This window comes from Octodon degus, unplaced genomic scaffold (genome assembly GCF_000260255.1).
Source record: "Octodon degus isolate 3935 unplaced genomic scaffold, OctDeg1.0 scaffold00037, whole genome shotgun sequence".
NCBI lineage: Eukaryota > Metazoa > Chordata > Mammalia > Rodentia > Octodontidae > Octodon > Octodon degus.
Genome location: NW_004524613.1, coordinates 4,979,370 through 4,987,636, shown reverse-complemented (window position 1 = coordinate 4,987,636; position 8,267 = coordinate 4,979,370). Strand labels below are relative to the sequence as shown.

The 8,267-nt window shown below is 42.0% G+C and overlaps 1 protein-coding gene across 1 annotated transcript in view; it reads right to left on the bottom strand.

Annotated features, from left to right (window-relative positions):
* The window catches only part of Itch (itchy E3 ubiquitin protein ligase), a 134,887-nt gene that overhangs the window by 122,764 nt on the left and 3,856 nt on the right, over positions 1 to 8,267 (bottom strand). Inside the window, exon 2 of the mRNA XM_012514656.2 lies at positions 7,081 to 7,157. The gene's annotated coding sequence lies outside the window, so the exon portion shown is untranslated. The remainder of the gene's footprint in view (positions 1 to 7,080; positions 7,158 to 8,267) is intronic.

The following is an 8,267-nucleotide window of genomic DNA, read 5'->3' as shown; positions in this document are numbered from 1 at the left end:
TTATCCTACTGAGCCATCTCCCTGGCCCCCCTTTTTATTTTTTTTTAAGCGCTTTTTATTTTTAAATTTTGGCCCAGGGTCTCTAGAAATCATTCAATTGCTCAGGTTGACCTCAAGCTTGGAATCCTCCAACTTTAGTCTTCTCAAGTACTAGAATTTTCGGGTATATACCACTGTGTCTGGTTCAGCTAGTCTTACTATTCAACTATATCTAACACATTATTATTCAGCTTACTGACTTAAAAGACTTTGAAACAAGGGTATTTTACACATTAGCCAAAAATAAAGAATAACTTCCCGTGTATGTCAAAAAATTTTTCCACTAGGAAACCCTGATAAACACAGAAATTCCATGCATAAATATAATGAGGTCTAATGAAACTTATCAGAAGTTAATTGAAGGGGCCGGGAGATGGCTCAGTGGAATAAGCGCTTGCCTGGCATACGCAAGTGTCTGCATTCAATTCCCAGTTCCACAAAAAAAAAAAAAAAATAGTTAATTGAATAAAATCTGAAAGTAAGCAAGCAAGCAAAGAGGGAGGGGGCAGGCACACTGAGCTAGAGATGTAGTCCAGGCATGGTGGCACACACCTGTAATCCCAGCACTAGGACGGCAGAAAACAGGAGGATCACTAGGAGTCTGAGCTACATAGTGAGACTCTGCACACACACACACACACACACACACACACAAAACCCTAAAACAATTATTATACATATACCTCATTCAGCCCAAGACTGCTCTGAGATAATGCTTAAACTATTTTTTGTTTTTGTTTGGTGGTACTGGCAATAGAACGCAGAGCCTCCACACTACAGTTCATCTCTAGACATTTTACATTTTGAGACAGGGTCTTAACTAAATTGCTAAATTGCCAGGCTGGGCTTGAACTTGTAATCTCCCTGCTTCAACCTCATATAGTGCTGAGATTACAGAGATGTGCCACCATACCCAGCTTAGAACTGTTTTAAATCTTTATGTGGGAAAGAACTTCCTTGCCAGAGGGCAGAGAACATGGGTTACATGCTGAGTATTTAAGGTTTATTTATTTATGCAGTATCGGGGATTGAACTCAGGACCCTGTGCTTGCCAGGCAAGTGCTTATTCTACTGAGCAATTTCCCCGGCCAGAGAACATGGGTTATGACGCAGAAAGACAAGCCCAGTCAGAGGTTGCGAGGTGGCAACTCACAAGACAAATTTTGCACACAGTGGTGATCTGTTTGTCCCAGTGTTTACACTATTAATTCATAAGTTACCAACATTTAAAAATAAATTAGGGGAGCCGGGAGATGGCTCAGTGGTATAAGTGCTTCCCTGGCAAGCACAAGGGCCTGAGTTCAATCCCCGGATCTGCCAAAAAAATAAAAAAAATAAAAAATAAAAAAATAAAAATAAATTAGGGGGTCTGCCCATTAGCTCAGTTAAGTACCTGCTGAAGCAAAGGCAGTCAGGCTCAGAATATTGTGGTTCAATCCCCAGATCCTCAGGCCTTACCAGACCTACCCTTAAGGCAGCCTGAGGGGGTAAAAAAAAAAAAAATCCACCTCAACTTTTGGGGCCAGGGAGACAGCTCAGTAGAATAGGGCCTGAATTCAATCCCCGGTTCCACTAAAAAAAATTAGTTCTTACAAAATCTGCATATTCAACTTTTCTTTAGAAAAAAAGTTTTGGGTTTTTTTTTTTTTTTTTTTTTGGCAGAGCCAGGGATTGAACTCAGGCCCTAGGGGCCGGGGAGATGGCTCAGTAGAATAAGCGCTTGCCTGGCAAGCGCAAAGGATTGAGTTCAATCCCCGGTTCCACCAAAAAATAAAAAAATAAAAAGTTAATGAACTCAGGCCCTTGCGCTTGCCAGGGAAGCACTTATTCCACTGAGCCATCTCCCCAGCTCTAGAAAAAAAGTTAAGGGGCTGGGGAGATGACTCAGTAGAATAAGTGCTTCCCTGGCAAGCGCAAGGGCCTGAGTTCAATCCCCAGTCCCACCAAAAAAAAAAAACAAAAAGAAAAAAAGTTAAGATGTTCAGCTCACACTTGATCTGTACTCACTCCTCTGGATCAAGGGTAACACTGAATTGTGTATCTTAAAATGGTGAGTTTTTACTTATTTTTTTTTATATTTTATTTTTTGTATTTAGTACAGGGTCTACAGTGTCTCACTACATAGATCGGACTCATAGAGATCCTCCTGTTTACAGCCTCCCAAGTGCTGGAATTACAGGTATGCACCACCACGTCCAATCTCAATTGTGGTCTCAGAACACCCCTGGCAGCCCAGCATGGCAGGTCTGGTGATCAAACCCCAGGCCTCTGTGTCTGCCTAAGCAGGCTCTGCTGAACTATTTAGCCAGTCCAAAATGGTGATTTTTTTTTTTTTTTTTTTTTTTTTTTTTTTTGGCGGAACTGGGGATTGAACTCAGGCTGTTGCACTTGCCAGGCAAGTCATATTCTACTGAGCTATCACCTTGACCCCCTAAATGGTGAATTTTAATTTTTTTTTCATTTTATTTATTTATTTGTGTGTGTGTGTGTGTGTGTGTGTGTATGTGTGTGTGTGGCCAGCTCAGCCCACCAGGGGGCGGGGCTGGCTGGCATGTGGTGCTGCCAGATTGATTGAACTGTGGTCCCTGTGCTTTGCTAAGCTTGTTCTAAGTAGGTGCTTTAGACCACTGAGCCATCTTACCAGCCCTAAATGGTGAATTTTTAAATGTGATTTTTATGTTTCTTTTCTTTTTTTTAATTGTTTTCTTCTTTTTTTGGTAGTACAGAGGAATGAATCCAGGAGCAGGGCCTCAAGAGTACTAAGCCAGCACTGCTCCTGATTGAAGTACAACTGCAACTCTTTTTTTGCAGAACCGGGGATTGAACTCAGGTCCTTGTGCTTGCCAGGGAAGCGCTTATTTCACTGATCCATCTCCCCGGCCCCTGCAACTCTTTTTATTGTAGGATGGGGGTCTCACTAAATTCTCCAACCTGGTGTCAAACTTGTGTTCCCACCTTATCTTCCTGCTTCCACGCCCACATCACTTTTCTCAGAGCTGGGATAAAATATTCAACACTTGGAACTTAAACAAGGAGAGGTTTATTTTAGCTCATGTTTTCAGTCTGCAGTTAACTACCAAGGCAGGAAGACGTGGTAAAGTATCTTACAAAGGAAAGCTGCTCACATTATGGCAACCAGGAAGTAGAGAAGGAAGGAAGGAGTCAGACAGAGAGAAATTACCCTTATAGGACACATTCCCATAGACCTTCCTCCCAGGGACAGGTCCCATCTCCTAACACCAACTCAGCTATAGCACCCTCACAATTCAATCACCCTTACAAAAGCCCCAAAAGGAGCAAGAAGCTTTGAGGGCTATACTCTTAACATGTACATTCCACCCCTGGCCCCACAAAAACAAATTTAGTACACCTCTAAGAATTTACAAGACCTAACAGTTTCAGTATTGCTGAAAAATCCAAGTCCAAAGCCTCCGCTGCGACTTTAGGGAAACTCCTAGCTGTAAGACCCTGTAAAACTCAAAAGAAAGTTAAACTTTGTTGACATATAAAGGCACAGGGTAAATATTCCCATCATTCTCAAAGGGGGGAACAGGAGGATAAAAACCAATGGAAACAAAGCAAAACCAAAACCCAACAGGGCAAACATGAAATCCTATAGTGCCACATCCGGCACCTATGACAAGTGGGATAATATGAATTAAAAAGATGGGAGTAGCCCTATCCCTATGAGATTCCTGGTGGTTGTAGCCTATGTGGATTCTCTGTCAGGCTAGCTAGCTTTAGTCACTCTTTGCAGCTTTTATCAGACATTCCATATATCTGGCTTCTCTACTTTTCTGGGGTCTCCGTGCACTTCTGCTTTCATCCTCACAGCTTCATATACAGTCCTCTCAGGTGCACAGTGCCTGGCCTCCCAGGCCTTCTCCTGACATCTGGGTGGAAGCTTCCTTCCCATAACCTTTGCATCCAGCATGCCTGTAAAACCAGTATCACGTGGACACTAAAGTATGCTCCAAGTTCAAGCTATAGCAGCATCCCTTTATGGTTGCAGAGGCTTCTGAGTGACCAAATGGCTGAACTCTGGGAAATTTTCCTCTTCAGCCCAGAAAAAGAGTACAGTGCATGGGCCTTTTCTTCTTACAGCAAAGGTTTTTATTTTTTGTAGACTATCGGGTGAGGTCTTATTTCCCAGGATGTTCTCAAGTCACCTTATTGTCTTAAGCTTCTTTTTAATCTTTTCAGCAATCCTGCTCTCCCAGGTACCACTCTGCAGGCTCTTCCTATGGAAACTAAAAACTTTTTTTTTTTTTTGCTCTAATTTCTTGGCCTAAATCATGTTAGAAGTACCAAGCAGCATCTGCTATGCCAGCCCCGCCCCCTGGATGCGCTGAGCCAGCAATTGAGACTGGGCATGGTGGCACGCACCTGTAATCCCAGCTCTTGGGAGGCTGTAAACAGGCGGATCACTATGAGTCTGATCTAGTAGTGAGACCCTGAACACCTTATAGAACTTTCCCTAAAATTTAAAAAAAAAAAAAAAAAAAAAATGTACTAAGTAGTACCCAGCTACAACCTGAACAATGGGTTGCTTTCTTGACATTTTCTCTACTGGTTTGGTCTGTCATCCTTTTTTTTTTTTTTTTTTTTTTTTCTTGTGGAACCGGGGATTGAACTCAGGCCCTTGCGCTTGCCAAGCAAGTGCTTATTCTACTGAGCTATCTCCCTGGCCCCTAGTCTGTCATCCTTAATCTCAGTTTCCTGAAAGTCTCAAGACATGAGCAAAATATATTCAAATTTTCTGTCAGAGCAGAAAATAAACATTAAAAATTGTAACCTGGGGCTGGTGAGATGGCTCAGTGGTCTAAAGCACCTACTTAGAACAAGCTTAGGGGCTGGAGAGATGGCTCAGTGGTCTAAAGCACCTACTTGAAACAAGCTTGGCTAAAGCACAGGGACCGCGGTTCAATCCCCCAGCACCACATGCCAGCCAGCCCCGCCCCCTGGTGGGCTGAGCTGGCCACACACACACACACACACACACACAAATAAAAATAAAAAAAAAAAAAAAAAAATTGTAACCTGAGGGGTCAGGGAGATGGCTCAGTAGAATAAGCGCTTCCCAGGCAAGAGCAAGGGTCTGAGCTCAATCCCCAGTTTCATCAGAAAGGAAAAAAAAAATTTGTGGGGCTGGAGAGATGGCTTAGTGGAATAAGCACTTCCCTTGCAAGCACAAGGGTCTGAGTTCAATCCCTGGTTCCACAAAAAAAAAAAAAAAAAAAAAAAAAAATTGTAACCTGGGAATGATATCAAAATGGGGGGGGGGGCTTTTTTCTTTACTACCAAGAATATCTTCTCTTTTTCCTCTACCTTTTCACTTCTTTTTAATCTTTTCAGCAATCCTGCTCTCTTATATCTTTGTCATCTGAGACTTATTCTTCTTAGCATGTCATGTAACTTTCTGCTGTCCATTTTCTTTTCTTTTTTATCTTTTGGGGGGGTGGAGTACCAAGAATCCAACTCAGGACTTTGCACTTGCCAGCAGGCACTGTGCTACTGAGCTGTAACACTGACCCCCTACTTTTTTTCTAGCATCTCTCACAAATCACCCCACCAGTTCCTCTCCATAATTTTCAAAAAGAACAGATTCAGCATTCACTTGCTTATAACAAATAGGGCACCACAATAAGCAAATCACATGTCTGTCTCAAGCATTTATAGGGCAATTAACAAAAATATAGACTCAAAGTTCACAAAGATGAATGAATAGTAAAGATTAATATTTACAGCCAGGCATCACCATTAAGACTGCACATAAGTATAATCTTGGCACTCAGGAGGCTGAGGCAGGATGATCAAAGTGAATTCAACACCAACCTAGGTTACATAGTGGTTTTTTGTTGCTGTTGTTTTGTTTTTGGTTTTGGTTTTGAGGAGCTGGGGATTGAACTCAGGCCCTTGTGCTTGCCAGGGAAGCGCATATTCCACTGAGCCATCTCCCCGGCCCCTTTTGTTTTGTTTTTTAACGTATTTGGTTGTTATAAGGTCTCACTGGGCAGCTCAGACTTGTGATACTCCTGCTTTCAACTACCCCGGCTCTGGGATTATAGGCATGCACCACTATGCCCAGACTCTGGCCAGCTCAGCCCACCCTGGGAGCAGGGCTGGTGGGGCATGTGGTGTCAGGAATGGAACCATAGACCTTGTGCTTGACTAAACTTGCCTAAGCAGGCGCTTTCATCCCGAGCTATCTCGCCGGTTACATAGTGAAATTTTGCCTCAAGAAAACAAAAAGAGGTGGGCTGAGGAGATAGCTCAATAGAATAAGCGCTTGCTTGGCAAGCACAAAAGCCTGAGTTCAATCCCCGGTTCCGAAAAAAAAAAAAAAAAGAAAACAAAAAGAGGTCCTGTGAGATAGCTCAGTCAACTAAGAGCCTGCTTAGGCAAGTGCAGGGACCTACTACTGAGATCAGGCATGGTAGTTTCAGCACTGGGGAGGCTGAAAATAAGAGGATCACTACAAGTCCGAGCTGTGTAGGGAGATTCTGTATCAAATACATTTAAAAAAAAAAAACCAAAACCTACATCTTTTCTTTTTATTCTATCACCCAGTGCTGTCTTCTTTTTAATTTCTTTACTTCATAATCATGCACATGCAGATGTCTGAACAAGTTTATAGTTAATAAAGTACAAATCAGCACAAGTAGGAAGTGCGTATATGTAAGAAACTATATAAAAATAATAAAAAAATAATAAAAGAGGACCCAAATTAAGAGACAGTATGGCTCATAGGCTAATTCTTGCAGAGGAGGCTTTCAGATTCAAATCCAAGAGGAAACTGACTATTCTCCAATCAAATAATATAGTTAGCATCAACACTACTCTCCCAGGCCAGGGAAATAGCTCAGTGGCATAAGCACCTGCCTTGCAAGTGCAAGGTCCTGAGTTCGATCCCCAGTACTGCAAAAAAAAAAAACAACTATTCTCTCTCCATACCTCCACATAGCAGTTATATGACCAGGGCTTGCCCTCTGCATCATCCTGTCCCCAAATCTGTCTCAGAGGAATGTAACCAAACCATACCTGAAGTTCTCACTGTTCAAGTCACTTCTTTGGGTTAAGGCGTTGTCTCCGGAAGGCCACTGTGAAATGCATGTTACCTGAGAAGGGATGGAAGTTCCATTAACATGGTTTTCCTACTGTTAAATACATCAAGACCACAATGCTTATTTTGTGAGATTCTATGGGAATCTCACAGAATAAGGCTTAGTTTTGTTTTTTCCCCTAGTACAGGTCTTTAAAAAATGTACCACAGGATAATTTTTGAAGGAGTAGACAAGATAAAAGAGTAGGGGCTGGGGAGATGGTTCAGTAGAATAAGCGCTTCCCTGGCAAGCGCAAGGGCCTGCGTTCAATCCCTGGTTCTGAAAAAAATAAAAAATAAAAGAATAAAGAAATGATTCATTTATACACAGTATGGAGTGATACACACTTGGGTATGATGGACATGTGGTAAAATGAGGGTGGCCAGACATACATTCTGCCTATATAGGTCATTCAAAAGATATTCCCAGCAACTTGGAGGCTCATAAGACAGGAAAAGAAAAAGGACTCCAAGGTTCTGGGTATATTCAGTTCTGAAAAGAGCTGAGCCGGCAGCAGTTTTCCAAGGACAGTGCCTGATACACTGGGGGAGGAAGAGACAGAAGAGCTTCTGGTTAACTGCCTCCATGTATGAGGACAGTTTCCAACCTAACATTTTTAGCTGACCCAGAGAAGGGTGCATTTCAGTTCTATGACTCCCCTTACTGATTTACATAGTACTGACTCAAAGCCAGTGTCACAGCTACAAAAATCAACATGGGGGGCCAGGGAGATGGCTCAGTAGAATAAGCGCTTTCCTGGAAAGCACAAGGGCCTGAGTTCAATCCCTGGTTCCGCAAAAAAAAATTTAAAAAAAAATCAATGTAGCTTTACTAAATGCTTATTATGATCCCAGAATTTAACAAAGCACTACAAATACACACACACAAAAAAAAAAAAAACTATACTTTTGCCTTAATTCATGTAAATAAAACCAATCTCCAAAGAGAAACAAGAAACTAAGAGGGGCCAGGGAGATGGCTCAGTGGAATAAGCGCTTCCTTGGCAAGCGCAAGGGCCTGAGTTCAATCCCTGGTTCCGCAAAAAAAAAAAAAAAGAAAGAAAGAAAATGGTAGGGAGGGATAACTATTCTATCAAGATATTAATTAATTTATTTATTTATTTAT